The sequence below is a fragment of the Mauremys mutica genome, chromosome 1 (genome assembly GCF_020497125.1).
Source record: "Mauremys mutica isolate MM-2020 ecotype Southern chromosome 1, ASM2049712v1, whole genome shotgun sequence".
In the NCBI taxonomy this organism is placed as follows: domain Eukaryota; kingdom Metazoa; phylum Chordata; order Testudines; family Geoemydidae; genus Mauremys; species Mauremys mutica.
Window position 1 is genome coordinate 89,112,572 of NC_059072.1, and position 16,203 is coordinate 89,128,774.

Below are 16,203 nucleotides of genomic sequence, written 5' to 3' on the forward strand. Positions count from 1 at the left end.
CTGGCTGTATGTCCTCACCAGGAGCACTTCCACTGACATAAGAGGGGCAGTGTGGGGAGCTGAGGGCCCAGTCTCTCAGCTCCACTGGTAGCTCTCTGTTGGGAGACCGACTGCCTCACAGGCTCCCAATGGGCTGCCCCACGCTCCCTGTTTCCCTCTGGGAGTGAGAAGAAGCCACCTGGGGCTTCTTGCCTCCCCATTCCCCACTGGGAGTGGGTCCAGCCACATGGGCTTCTCACCCCTGCTCCCAGCTGGGAGCGGAGCCCAGTCGCTCGGGCTTCTCAGCTCTTCAGGGGAGCGGTGGGGCAGCTGGGATCTAGCTGCCTGATTTTCTTGTCAATTTCATGGCTCTTGCAGTGAAATTGACAAGATAGCCAACGGCAGATGTAAGTAAGCCCTGGTCTACACACAGCCCCGGGGTCGAACTAGGGTACGCGAATTCAGCTACGTGAATAACGTAGCTGAATTCGAACTACCCTAGTTCGAATGACTTACCCGTCCAGACGCTGCGGAAGCGAACTCCGCGGCTCCAAGGTCGACTCCGCCAACTCCTCCTGCCGCGGTGGAGTACCGGAGTCGACCGCGGCGCTTCCGGAGTTCGAACTATCGCGTCTAGATCAGACGCGATAGTTCGAACTCCGAGAAGTCGAACTCGCCGCGTCGACCCGCGCGGTAAGTATAAACGTACCCTAATGCAGTGTCTACACAGAGACAGCCTCCCCTTAAATACACCGTCATAAGCCCTGTGCCTCTCGTGGAGGTGGAGTTATGATGTTAATGCAGTAGGACAGTTACATCAGCAGGAGCGAGGCTGTAGTGTGCACAGTGACATAATTAGGTCGACATAACTGTGTAGTGTAGACCAGCCCACAGATTCATAGATTCCAAGGCCAGAAGGCACCATTGTGATCATTTAGTCTGACCTCCTCTGTCATACCACACAGCCACAGAACTTTGCCAAAATTAATTCCTGGAGCATAGCTTTTAGGGGAAAAAACCCCATCCAAACTTGATTTTAAAATTGCCAGGGATTGAGAATCCATCATATCCCTTCATAAATTGTTCCAAAAGTTAATTACCCTCACTGTTAAAATGCATGCCTCATTTCCATGAATCATTCTTGTAGTTCTTTTCTGAATCCTTTCTAATTGTTCAATATCCTTTTAGAAACATGGACTCCAGAACAGGACATGGTATTCCAGGAATGGTCCCGCTAACGAAGTTAACAGAGGTAATAACATCTCCCTACCTTACTTAATAGTCCCCGTATATATCCAAAAGTGTGTGCCCCCCCACTTACCTCCATTGCACTAGATGCTCATGTTCAGGTGGTTATCAGCAATAAGCCCTAAGTCCTTTACAAGGTCACTTCATTCCAGGATACTGTCTCCCATCTTGCAAATGTCATGGAAATTACAGGTTCCGAGATGTATGACCTTGCATTTGGCTGTCTTAAAACACAGTTTGTTAAAATGAGCCCACTGTACCAAGGAGTTCAGGTCAGCCTGTATAACTGAACCGTCCCCAACATTATTTACCACACCACTATTTTTTGTGACATCTGCACATTTTACAAGCAATGATTTTATATTTTCTTCCAGATGACTGATAAACATTTTGAACAGCACTGAGCCAAAAACAAATCTCTTCAGAAACTTACTAGAAACAAGCCCACAGGCTGATGAGTCCACATTTACAATTACTTTTTGAGATCTAGCAGTTAACCAGATTTTAATCCATATAATATGGACTACACTGATTTTGTATAGTTGATATTTTCTAACCCTCGACCTCTGGGGGAAAGTTTATGTTTTGTGACAGGGAGAAGTTACATTTCAATGTCTTGACTGTTATATCATGATGTAATAAAGCAAAAATAACCACATTACAAGGGGAAGGATGTCCTTGTGGTTAAAGCACTGAAATGGCACACAGGAAATCTAGGTCCAATTCCAGGCTCAGTCACCCACTTTCTGCATGTCCTTTTTACTAAATTTACCCTCAGTTCCTCATCTGTAGAATGCAGAGAACATTTTTCTACCTCATAGCAATGTTGACAGGATAAAGCCAAATAAGGATTCTGAGAAGCTCTGATGATAAGGCATTGAGGACTATGTAAGCACTAAGGAAGAAGATAAATGTCACCATATTATTACACCAGCATCTCATGATGGCTCCACATACTCATGCAAACATCACTATGTTGCAATACAATTATTACTGCGTCCAACATGATTACCCCTCAATGATATCACGAAGTCTCAGCACAGCTATCACTATGTTGCTAGGCAATCATCACAATGTGATGATGCTGTGTCAACCCCAAGTATATTTCAGGACAGGTTTGAGGTCAAATTTTCAGAAGCAATTTTTAAACCTACACCTATGTATACTTAGGGTGTAGATTTACTCCAGCAGGCAGCATTTGCACACGTAGATCAAACAGAAGTCTAGCTATGATTTGTATGCACCACTGCAGTCTTCATACACAAATCTGAGTTTCCAGATTGTCAAAAACTTGCATGTATCAGAGGGGTAGCCGTGTTAGTCTGGTTCTGTAGAAGCAGCAAAGAATCCTGTGGCACCTTATAGACTAACAGAAGTTTTGCAGCATGAGCTTTCGTGCAAAACTTCTGTTAGTCTATAAGGTGCCACAGGATTCTTTGCTGCTTCTACAAAAACTTGCATGTGAATTATCATGCGCTGTAAACTGCAAGCAAAGTTTTCGACATTAGCCCAAAGCGCTTTGAAAATTTAGACCCCAATGTTGTGTGGACTACCCATCAAAATAAGGGCTCTCTTGAAAATGATGATGGGAACATGCAACGTCTAATGTGTGGCACCATGCCAGCTAGTTGAACAGAGCATTCCTTCCATTCTGCAAGTGTAGCACTCCAGGGCTCAGTGGTATTAAGTGCTGAAAGTTCAGATCAAGCTGAGGGAGGCTGGGGGTCATTGAATTAGCTCTTATCTGCAAGAGCACTTTGACATGTGGCATGTTTGTTCAGCGTGATTATCTGGGTGGAGAGAGCCATAGAGGTTACTATTGCTCAAATAAATTCCTTATTCATGAAACCACAGTATTTGCCTTCACCTTTTCCCTCCTGCTGTCTACTCCAAACACAAATATACCCTAGTGCAGCGGGCGTGCCTGGGGAATACCAGGAAAGATTAGATGGAATGGAAGTGGAAATTTTTCACTGAGGAGTGCCAGAGAAGTCCATGGAGAGGAAATGTTTGCAGTCATTATTCATAGGTGGGCGGGGCCAGGCATTTCAGAATGAGGCTTGGTGGAGAGGAAATCCATAAGAATCTACCAGACAGAGTGGGGGAGAAGGGGTAGATTATTGTGTTTTAGTGAATTGAATTTGTAGCTCGTGGGGCCTAACGGATAGCTAGGAAAGGCAACCTGGGGGAAGGGCATGTCCTCTCCCTCCCCTGCTTGTGAAAAGCAGGATAGGCCTCTGTTTCCCAACATTTTGCATGACACTGAGTCTCTTGCATCTTCTGTTTATTAATAAAACTGGCCTTGAGGAAAGGGAAGTAGAGCTGAACTTGAGAGTTTGGGCTTTATTTGGACTACCCCCAGGGGCGGCCAAGCGCGTGCCTGAGTCGGCAAGCCATGGGGGGCGCTCTGCCGGTCACTGCGAGGGTGGCAGTCAGGCTGCCTTCGGGGGCATGCCTGCAGAGGGTCCGCTGGTCCCGTGGCTTCGGTGGACCTCCTGCAGGCGTGCTGCCGAATCCGCAGGACCGGGGACCTCCCGCAGGCAAGCCGCCAAAGGCAGCCTGCCTGCAGTGCTTGGGGCAGCAAAATACCTAGAGCTGCCCCTGACTACCCCCGAACCAGCTCCACACTTTGGAGTGTAAGCAAGAGATCTGTAAGAAAAATTACCATTAGATCATATAGGGCATAATCATTGTACATTGACCATTGAAAGTAATGGCAAAGTTCCCATTGGCTTTGATGGAGCAAGATCACATCCATAGTCTTTCCCCCAGCCTAGTTTTCAGTAGTTTGTCCTCTGTCCAGTCCAGTTTGAAATTACTGAAGTGACTGGGCTGACATGACAGTGGGAATCTATTCCGCACACTGATAGTGTTCACTGGTAGGAAATGTTTCCGGAGAGCCAAATGAAAGTTTCCTTTTGCTCAATTTCATTCCATTACGTCTAGCCACATTTTCTTGGACCACCTAAAATGATCAGTGCATCCCATGTGCATTTACCCCTCCAAGTTTCACTTTCTTCCCCTTGAGAAAGAACCCAGCTTTTCAGAAAGATGCCCTTCTTCATCAGTCAGAAATTAAATAGCTCAATCAAAGGGAAGCTTGAAGTTCCAAGAGCTAAGACCCTGATTGGCAGAGTTGCTGGGCATCCAGAATTCCAGCTGCAGTCAATGGGCACTGCAGGTGCTCAGTACCTCTGGAAGGCAGGCCACAAGTGTCAGCAAAAGGTGGAGTGTCACAGTCCGGGGCGGGGTTGGGTGGAGGCGATCATTGCAATTGCAAACACATGCAGCACTGATTTAAAGGCGAGTCCAACGAATGGCACAACTGATAGGATGAGGCCCTTGATGTCGCAGTCAATATCACATGCCTGTAATAAAGCCCAAATTACTCAGAGTGAAGAATATGGAAAATCTAAATGACTTTTCACCATTTAGGCTCTTTTGTTCACATTTTCCCTGGACCTCCATAACTACCACGCTAGAGGACTGCCAGACATTCTCCCAGGGGCTGCCCCTCCCACTGCCAATGCGGAGAGATGCACCCATTAGACTGTACACTCTTTGGGACAAGGGCTGTCTCTTTGTCCATGGTTGCATGCCAAGCACAAAAGGTCTCTGGCTTCTGGTGCTACCATTATACAAGTAGTGACGATGCTGACTTGATGGTTCAGCCTGACAGAAGAGGGGTTAACCCAGGGGTCGGCAACCGGTGGCTCGCGGCTCGCCAGGGTAAGCACCCTGGCGGGCCGACCCGGTTTGTTTATCTGCCGCATCGGCAAGTTCGGCCGATCGCGGCTCCCACTGGCCGCGGTTCGCGGTCCCAGGCCAATGCGGGAGGCAGGAAGCCGCGGCCAGAACATCCCTCGGCTCGCGCCGCTTCCTGCCTCCCGCACTGGCCTGGGACCGCGAACCGCGGCCAGTGGGAGCCGCGATCGGCCGAACTTGCCGACGCGGCAGATAAACAAACCGGGCCGGCCCGCCAGGGTGCTTACCCTGGCGAGCCGCGAGCCACCGGTTGCCGACCCCTGGGTTAAGCAATGCATAGGTGTCATGCTGGCCCCTGCACAAGAGTAAATTTCACCTTAAGTGCCATAGAAGTTCTTACTTTTGGCATACAAAGCCTTAGGAATACTGGGACCATCCATCTGAGGGACCAGGTGCCTTACCTATTGTCACAGAAGGCTAGATCTGCAGACACTCTCACGATACAACCTGGAGAAAATAGGAGGCATGGCCTCTCTCTATCAAGGCCTTGTAGCTGTACAATGCTCACTTCTTGTATATAAGTTTCAGCCTATAAGGGATTTCTTTCCACGCAAGGAAGCTCAATTACACGTGGAGCAAAATGATGTAAACAAATCAAAGGGGAAAATTCTTCAGCAATTAAACCAACACAGAGGAACATAAACCACAAAATCCACACGCATTTGCAATGTGAGCAGCAGCCAGAGGTTGTGGTTTCAGACAGGGCAGATGCTCAGTATCAGAGGCACTGTTTACCTAAATCTGAGACTGTTACACACCCTGGTTGGCAGGGTGCCAGGGTTCCAGCATGCAGCCGTTTGCATATAGCCAAAGCTGTTTACTCAGGGCTACTCTATACTGGCAACGTTAAAGTGCTTTCGCGCTTGTGTAGTTTAACATGGCTTGTGTAGTTGCAGCACTGGTGCACTGTCTACACTGGCGCTTCACTGCGCTGAAACTTGCTGCACTCGGGGGGGTGTTTTTTCACATCCCCGAGCGAGGAAGTTGCAGAGCTGTAAAGTGCCAGTGTAGACAAGCCCTGGATGTGAAAGGTTGCTGTTATCAATGGTTTTTACAGCAGAGAGCCATTGATGATATCAGAACGTTGGAACCGTGGGATTCACCCTGGGTGCATGGGTGCAGTGCTAGTGGATCGTGATGCAGGATCAAGGCCAAAGGAATTATCTTGCCTTGCCCACACCTCGTGTTTGGACAGGCTGACTTTCTCTACAACGAGCCAAAAAGCAAGCAGGGCCAAAATATTGTGGTGCTAGTGCTTGTGATGGGAGCATGTTTATTAATATTTTTAAAAAGAACGAGGAGTACTTGTGGCACCTTAGAGACTAACAAATGTATTTGAGCATAAGCTTTCGTGGGCTAAAACCCACTTCATCAGATGCATGCAGTGGAAAATCCAGTAGGATAGATAGATAGATAGATAGATAGATAGATAGATAGATCATGAAAAAATGGCTGTGGCCATACCAACTCTAATGGGGCTAATTGATTAAGTTGGGCACCTATGGGCCTCAATCATAGACCAGAGCCCCGCTGGGCTAGACTCTGTGTAAACACAGAACAAAAAGGCAGTCCACACTCCAAAGAGTTTACAATCTAATTAAATTTTTCCTGGTGTAATTTACACAGTGTTTGAGAGGGCTTGATTTAATATGCATCTATATAACCTGCCTGTGGTATACCAGGTTCACCGTGTTTAGGTTATTTATCAGATTACTTTCAGAACAGGTGTTGTTTGCACGTAGAACTATAAAACCCAATTCCCATATAACGACTACATTCGGGAAATAAATGTCACAGTGCATATCATCCTTGGGTTTGATTCCTGCTAATCAATCATGCAGGCAGGGGCTCCTTTCCTGGACCCCTTCACATAGCACTTTTCCAGCTACGCACATAATTCAGGAGGCCCATTTGGACGGAAGGTTCCATCCATGGATTGGATTTCAAAAGGAGGAATGTCAAAATAAATCTTCCAGATGTAAATGGCCTCCAGATGTGGCTGTTTCTCCTCCACACAGGAGGGGGAGGAGACTGCCTTGTGAGTGTCTCTCAAGTGAAATGGAAAAACATTCTCCTCCAAGAAGGAGAGGGTGGGAGAAGAAAAATAGGAACAGAAGAGGAGAGTTGAAGAAAAAGAAGGACTAAGCTACAGCTAAATGATTCAGGACGTTTGTTGTGTTACAAATAATATTCCCTGTGTGTATATTAGTAGTTCATATGGCACGTCAGACACCAGAAATCCAACTGCAAACAATTTAAAATGGGATGGGCCCAGTGAGTGAAGGGAGAAACAGGAAGGAATTTTGCCTGCAGGAAGTTCACGCTCCCCCTAAGGGGTGCTTCTGGTTGAATCCTACATTCTGAAACTCCCCGAGATCCTTTCGAGCCAGCCCTCAGACCATGACCGCATTGTGGTTCAGCTGTGTTTATGTAGGCTCATTGCTAGTCCGGCTCCATGAATATTTTATAGACAATCTTCTTTTTCTCTGCAAAACTTGTCTGTAAACAGCGTACCCGTCTCTCAGATTTACAGAATTCACTACGCTAAATTATTCACCCAAGGTGAAATTCCTCCCAGGGCAGAGGGCCAGCACAAGGCCTGTTAAATTCCCTGAGGGGAGTATCACTTCAAATTGTTGCTGTGAATAGTCTCCCAGTCTGCAATTTGCTGTGAGTGTTCTGGATGGTGAAACTTGGAGTCAGGCTTCCAGAGAAAACTGTTCATGTTTCCTGAGAGCAGAATCCAGCCCTCTTTGTTTATAAAGCACCAGGGGGCATCTATTGCACTGTAGATGTAAATAAAAACAGCAGGTTTTCTCCAGTTTTAAAACTGTGAAGCATGGCATTTGCTCACCTTGCCCCATGTGTCCCCATCCATGTGTCGTTAAGGCATCTCTCACCGTGGTTTGTCAAGCCCTAGGTGACATCTGATGATGTGGGAAGGATTCAGATGCCTTGTGGTAGCACACAACCACTTAGGTACCTCTGAAAAAGGCCATAAGAGATCTCAGCTGCAATACTCTCCTCCTGCTCATTGTTTCACTCTCCCCTGGGAGGCTCTATGAAATGCTGGCCATGAGAAAGATGTTTTCGCTGAGGGAAGCCTGCAGCTAAAAGGTGCGTTCTTTTCTGTTTGATCTGATCACAGTTGGCCGTGACTCAGTCTGATCTCCTTTGGCAAAGCATCCCACAGCCCAAGTCCTATTGCCAAAAGCTTCCTAGCTCCCACGAGCCTGATGCTGTGCTTCTCCAGCTTCAGTGGACTTTGTGCTTCCTATGGGGTAAGAAGATCTGAGAGTTATCCAGATCCTAATCCATTGAGGTTCTTGGACATTAAGACTAGGACACTCAGACCTGGCAGAGAAGGGTAGCTGCAGGGCATTGGTTATGGATCCCTCATTCAGAGCCACTCAGCTTTGAGCAAGTTAGGGCCACACAGGGGCAACCTGTCACTGGCAGGGCCTTACACCAGTGGTGGGTTGAGAGTAGTTCCACTCCACTCTGCCATGACATCTCCCCCATCCCTGTTCCACCTGCTCCCTGCCCTGGAACTTCCCTGACGTGATCTTGAAACTGGCAGTGGGGCAGGGGATGGCTGGTGTAAGAGGCAAGGGAACTGCTTTTGCCAAATTTACACCAGCGGAGAGCTCCCTGGCACAGGGAATTGCTCCATTGGCCATCTCAGGATATTGTAAGGCCACTTTGCATGATTTACCTAATGCAAAGTGGTTTTAGCCAGCTGGAAAAATCCAGCTCTAGGTCTGTAGAGTCGACGCCGAAGTGGACAGGAAGCCCAAGAAGAATGCAGAGTACATGCCAGCCTCCATTGCCAAATCTTAGGCTCCATCTTTCAGCAGAACTCACACACGGATCATTGTCACTCACTTTCTGTTCCAAAACATCTCTTCTCCACGATCCATCCCTAGGGCTGGAATGCTGGCCAGGAGGATGGGGGAGGGGCGTGTGTGTCCTCTTGAACTCTGCAGATTCAGATGACAGAAAGAGTTAAGTCACATGACCTGGAATTTCAGGAGAAATGCCTCCTTTGAGGTGAGAAGCAGCTGTTCCAGGGTACAGCAAATAGGAATGTATCTCAAACCTGCAGACACCTCAGCCCTTCTCCAGCTTCCCCACACCCATTTCCTCCTCTCTTCTTTCCACCCCAGCCTCTGCACAGCTAAACTCAACAACAGAAGAGTTTGTCACCTAGCCACTGGAATATTGATTGTACAGTCAAGTGGAAACCAAGGAATGTAAAAATATGTCAGCCACACCAGAGGAGATTATTTACCTTCCCTTGGGCCCGTTGCCAGTCCCTCCCCACTGTGTTTCAACATCCCAATTGCTCACATGACAGCTTGGCAGGTGGCAATTCAGGTATGGCCATTTCACCTCACATGCCTCTTTCATTTGTGGAATTCCAGAGACCATTTTCTCTGCCACTGAGATTGGGCACTGGTCACCGGGCAGGGCCGGCACACAAGAGCTCCTCTGTCTGCGCGGCAAACACTCCCGTTATCTGCCACTGCATGTTGGCATTTGCCCGCCCCCACAATGCAATGGAGAGTTCCAATTACAATGGGAACCAGTTAGTCCTGAATGAAGGGCTCCATTGTACCAATTACATATGGCCCCGAGGCAGGGATGGGCTGATCAGCAGCCTGCCCTCAAACTGCACAGCAGCCTGTGCTCAAATTCTTGCACACAGTCATGAGGCGTTCCCCGAGCCAGACAGCTAGTGTTTGTTTCCTTGCTTTTATGACTGTCCCATCACTGTTTCCCATGCATGAGCTGGGTACAGTGTGTGCTCTGCGGGAGTCCTCCCAGTTACACATGCTCGCCAGCAGCCGCTGTGCAGCTTGAGAGGCACACTGTCAGCACCCAATGGGAATAACGGGACCAGAGCACTGCCATGGGGATGGATGCGAGTGGATTGGAGTGGCTCCGGTTCCATTTAGAAAGACTGTAGAGACACAGCCTTCAGGTGCTTTGCCCCGTCTGTTTTTATTCACAGAATATACCCACAGAGCCTGTTTTCCCTGAATGAAGATGGCAAAAAACAGCAGCAAAGCCCCACACAGGCATTTGAAAGAAGCCCACCTGGAGACACATGTACCCAGATCTATAACCTGGAAAACAGATGTTTATTTTCTGATCCTAGCTCTCTCAGACCTGTTTTCATTATTAGTGAGTATTAATATTATTTATTGGTATTGGAGGCATCTAGGGCCTCAGTCCTGGATCAGGGCCCCTGTGTGCAAGGTGCTCTACAAGCACATGACAAAGAGATGGTCCCCTGCCCCGAAGAGCTTACAATCTAAAAATAAGTCAATAAACAACAGCTGGAGCTGTGGCTGGAGCACACACAGAAAAAAATTAGTGGGTGCTTAGTGCCCACTGGCAGCCAAGCTCCTCCTCTCCCCCCAGCACCTCCCGCCCGCCAGCATCCCCACTGATCAACTCCCCCTCCTCCCTCCCAACGCCTCCTGCACACCACAGAACAGCTGTTCAGTGGCATGCAGGAGGCACTGGGAGGGAGGGGGAGGAGCAGAGATGGGGCGCACTCGGTGGAAGGGGTAGGGTGAGGTGGGAAAGAGGCAGGGCAGGGTTGGAGTGCAAGCAGGAAGGGGTGGGGCCTGTGGAGTTGGGGCAGGGTAATTCAGGGCAGGGGTGGGGCCAGGGAAGGGGTGGAGTGGGGGCAGGAAGAGGCGGAGTAGGGGTGGGGGCTTGGAAGAAGGGGTGGAATTGGGGAGGCCCTGAGGTGGAGGGATGGTGTCGAGCACCCTCTGGGTAGAGAGGAAGTCTGCGCCTATGCTGGGGTGTATTAACAGGAGTGTTGTATGTAAGACACAGGAGGTAATTGTCCCTCTCTACTTGGCACCGGTGAGGCCTCAGCTGGAGTTCTGTGTCTAGTTTTGGACACTTTAGGAAAGATGTGGATAAACTGGCCAGAGGCCAGAGGAGAGCAACACACATGATCAAAGGTTGAGAAAACCTGGTCCAGGAGGAAAGGTTAAAGAAACTAGGCATGTATAGTCTTGAGAAAAGAAGACTGAGAGGGGACCTGGTAACAGTCTTCAAATCTGTTAAGGCCTGTTATAAAGAGGACTGTGACAATCTATGTCCACTTCAGGCAGGATGTTAAAGCAACTTATTAGATAATCTTGCCATTATCCCTCCACAAGCCATTCCCTAAAACACTCTCTCTCTCTCTCTCTCTCTTTCCTCAGGATTGTTCCCTACAGTCTATTGTCCTTTGCTCAGTCCATTTTGAAATGACTCCAACAACAAGGCTTCCGTCACACGGTATAATTGTCTGCCGGGGGACGTATCAGCCCTCACCATTAGGAAACGTTTCCTGATATTCAAGCTGTGCTTCCCTTTGCTCACGTTCATCCTCTTACTCCCTTTGGGCCAGCGCCTTAACTAAAAACCCCATGTCACTGCATGTAACAGAGGAGGGAGTGCTCGTTCTGAGCAAGAAGCACCAACGACTTCAGGGCTATTTAATTCACAGCCTGCTGATTACTAAAAACATAGTGTATGTGTTTAAAATCTCACTGCTTATCCATTTGTCCTGGAACTTTGTTTGGGCTACCCTAAATAGCCCCTCCTCTCCCCCTCAGTGGTTTCATCATCATTTCGCCAAGTTATGTGTATTTACTTGTGTTCACCTTCATACGTTAGTCCCTTCGGGCTCATAAGCATTTGGTTGCTCTTTTCTGAATTGACTCACGTTTGCCAATGTCTCTAGGGTACTGAGGTAACCGGCATTGCACACGGTATTCTAGAGGCTGTAATGAGCCATTGATATTTAGACAAGACTTGCCATTGACTTCAATTCACTGCCGGTGAAGCTCCATCACTGGTAGCTACAGTAGAGACTATAGCACAGGCAAGGTTCAGGCATTTGCCCGTCATTTCATCTACCCTGTCAGAGAGCAGCGTTAGACAACATGGTGGCATAACCTTCCTGAGCCCAGTCTAACATTACAGGTTCTGCCATTGCTACCATAAATGACGCTGCAAGGATCATGAATGATGGCTATGAAGTTTGCCAGTGTGAGCTCAGCTCCAGATATCACAGGCCTGGAAGACAATAGTCCCTCTTTTAGCAGTGGTGAGACTCCACTCTTGGCCATCCCATGCCACTGATTTTGAAGCACAACTCCCCAATGATGAGGAAGTAGAGCCTTTGGTATAGTTGCTCTCAGAAATAGGGCTGGTGGTGAAATACATCTGTGAAGTTTGCTGATGTAGGAAAGGCCACTGTATGAACAGCTTAGAATTGCGTTAGCTTTCGTCGCACCCCTCCCAGATTCCTATGTCACATTGCAAGCTCATAGCCAAACGTCTGTCTGTTGTCCCCACAAGTTGCTTTCATCTTACTGCTTTTCAAGTTCCAGTGTCTCTCAGTGAATAGCTGAGTTTCACTTGATTTTCCCCCAGATAATATAGTTGCATTTTTCCAAACTGACTCTCATGTTAATATTTCCTGTCCATATCCTGCTGCAACAACAAGGGAGCCACAAATGTGGCGACAGTATCTTATAAAGGAGAAATACTTAAAACGTGAAAATGGAGAGTGTTTCCTAGGAAGGGAGAAAGGGCAGGGTGGAGAGACAGTGAGCAAGAGGTAAAGGAGGGACTCCACAGGAGAGAGATATTGACCTGGCCACCCATGTTCACATTCTCTTGAGAGTTTTCCCGCAAACCCCTTAACTACCTTTAGTTTCCTGGAAAAAGGCACTGCTTGAAATTCTGATCCCACCTATACTGGTGTCAAACCGGAGCTATGTCACTGGCATCAGTGGAGTTTTTCCAGATTTACATGGAAACTGGTCCAATGTACATTGTATGTTTTCTTCTTTACAAAGAGACAAACGTCTCTACATTTGGCAAAGTGATTTCTGTGTCTCTTTCCCCTTGTTGCTGAGTGTGCGGTTTGTTGGTTGTGTGTGGGTTCATATGGAAACTGAGTTCTCCCCCCTCCCTCTGCCATGTGGTGAACAGCAGCATCTGGGAGGACCTTTCCCTGTCTCCTGCCTTCACTCAGCTCTGATTTTTTCTCCTCATTGGCTCTATCACCATTGCTTGTTCAACCCCCATCATTTGGCCCCTCCCTGCCACTGCAGCCCTTCAGCTGCCCAAGTCCACTCTCCCTGCCTCTGTGCTTTCTGTCCTTCCCTCACCTCCCATGCAGTTACCCTCTTCCTTTACCCCCACCCTGGCTTAGTCCCACATTCCCTCTCTTTCCCACCATTCCTCTTCCCCCACTTCAATCCCAGCAAGTGACCCCCCCATAGAAAAGAAACCCATCCCTATGTTCATAATATTAATAATTCAGTAAAGCATAGAACTACTTGGGCCTGTCTCTAGCATCATCCTGGTCACTTTGCTTGTATGTCATATCCCTTTTCCCCACCCTTCCTCTGATTCTTGTTTCTTTAGAGAGACATGCTGGGTGAGATAATATCTTTTATTGGACCAACTTCTATTGGTGAGAGAGACACATTTTCAAGCGACACAGAGCTCTTCTTGTCTCTTGAGGCTGCGACCGGGTCTTCCTGTATGTTTGCAAAGCACCTGGCACATTTTGCTGCCATTCAGTATAAATGAATCTGCAGATAAAAGGGAAGTGGTTCAGAGAGGGAGCAGTGAGAGCAGTTTAACTTCATGGACCACCCCTGGATCCTACCTACCAAACACAGAGTTAGACTGTAACCTTACAGACTGCCCAGGATGCAAGGATAAGATCCCTGTTCTGGAAAGAAAGGCCATGGGAACTATAATTAGCACTGGAGAAAGGCTCTGCTAACACTCCAGTGGAGCAGCACCAACTCAGAGGGGAAGAATGCCACCTACTAAGCCATCAGCATCAGCTCAGGTAGTGCCTGGGTTTTTATGGGTCTCCCAGCCAAGTAGAGGCAAGACCTGACATGTTTAGCTTGTAGAAGAAGACAATGTTGCTACAAATCCTTTGAGCCATTTGGTTGAATGTAAGGAGAATAATGTGGCACTATTAACCCTGAAATTCCTGGCTGTTGACAGTTTAGACTCAGCTAACACAGGAACATGCAGTCAGATTTGTCAATACCAGAACAAACAACATGTGACATGTCTGCCTTGACTCTCGAGGTCCCTTCTAACCCTATGATCCTATAATTCTACTATCCCACCAAAACCAACAGCTGATCCTTGATGCTTGTGAGGATGATGAACCTTCATTCCAGCCTTTCCTTCAACTGCCAACACACCCAGCCAGCTGTGCAATGCTCAGCCACATGAGGGAAGGCACCACAATTCAAATAGGTCCACACAAAAAAAGCTACGCTAATTCACAGTATGGACTGGCGGCTTGAGCATGGGCAACAAAACCAGGAAACCCCTGAGTTCTAATTCTAGCTCTGGTAAAGACTTCCTCTCTGGCCTTGGGCTAGTCACTGATCCCTCCCACCTCAGTTTCTCTAGATGGCAAGCCACATCTAACTATCTACATCTCATGAGATGGGCGTGAGGAGTAATTAATGTTAATTAACATCTGTAAAATAATCTGTATGGGGCAATTACTACTATGTTGTCAATTGACCAGGGCTCACCAGACAGCAGCTCTTGTCTCTGTTTTCCTTGCAAGGGAGTGGTGTTACCTTTGTAAAGCAGCCAAGAAAAAAGGGGAGGACAATGCTTTGAAAGGAGCAGCCCAGCACCACACCCTGGGTAGAGCCTGCATTGTCAAAGAACCATCTATGACAACAAGTGCTGGAATGGACTGATGTGGAGACTGGTTTCTAGGCAAGTCTCCCAAAGTCAGTACTTAAGGCATCTCTTAAGACACAAGTGGTGTCACCTAGTTATCTTCATCGCATTCATAAGCAGACACTGCACAATGCAGCATCCCGGAGGGGGTAGACCAGCATGTGCAGAGACATTCCAGGGGTCGCCAGGGGGCAATAAAGAGAATCAGCTCCACTGCCAGCGTGGGAGAGTGAGGAGCTCCAGCAAGGGAACTGGGACAACCTCCATCCATCATCGCTTTGACAATGGAAGCACAAGGCTCTGGGAGGGACACTGGCTGGCCCACATGAGAGAGCCAGTGCAAATGCACCATTTGTAGTATAGCTAGTGAGCTTCTTCAACAGGAACGTTTTCAGTGTCAAAAGGAAGCCACTGGGACTGAGGTTAAAATAAGGGGGAGTGGATGGGAGCATAGTTCCCTCACCTCTACTATGGCAGAGAGGGAGATCCCTTCCTCCTCTCCATCCCTCAGGAGAGCTGTGTTCACCCCTAGCTCCCTCTCCTCTTTAGCAGGTGCAGTGAGAGTTCCCCTTCTAGTTTCAATCTACTTTAACCAGTGCATGGAGAAGAGCTGTAATCCCCCCAGTTCAGACATCATTGCTATGTCTTCACTACCACAAGCAGCCTCAATCTGCCACTCCCATGGAGTCAAAAATCTCAATTTGATGAAACTCATAATCTCCCAGTCCAACAATTTCCCAAGCTGATGGGCAGGGCCATAATCCCCAGGTCCCATGTAAGCGATTCATAATCACCCAATGTTATGCGAGAGCTAGTCTAATCCCTGCACTCAGAGAAGCCATAATTTCCTCAGTTTGCTGTTCTCCTACCTGATGCAAAGACCACAGTCCATCCTAGCCAAGGTTAACGTCGTAAACTGTCCAATCTCAAGTGAAAAAGTCAGTTCTCTAAGACAAGGTGAGCGATCAAAATTCTCCAGTCCAACCCCAAGCCCCAACCCCAAAAGAATGGCTGTATCATTTTCACATTCTGGGAAGAAAAGTTGTTCTAGTGATTCTGAAAGTGACTGGGGAAGTTAGTTTCTCATCTGGTAAATAGTTTCATGTTGTTTAGAAAAAGCACATGCGGGTAAAAGATTTTTGCCATGACTCTGGGTTGGCCATATCATATTACTCTCGAGTAGTGGAGTCAAGAGTGAGTCATTGAAGGTCATGTCAATAAATGCTTCATACCACACCATGCCAGCCTGAATTCTACAGACCTCAGGTACAATTCTCCACCGTACATAAGCCCCATTTTCAAAAGGTCAATGGGACTTAGAGTCCTTCAGTGCTAAATTACTTTTGAAAATGGGATTTAGGTGTTTTTGAAAATGTTACCTTTCATGTGGTTTGCAGAAATACTTGAGCTTGTTGAGCCAGGGATCATCCCTTTTTGAATGTCCAGAAAACACCT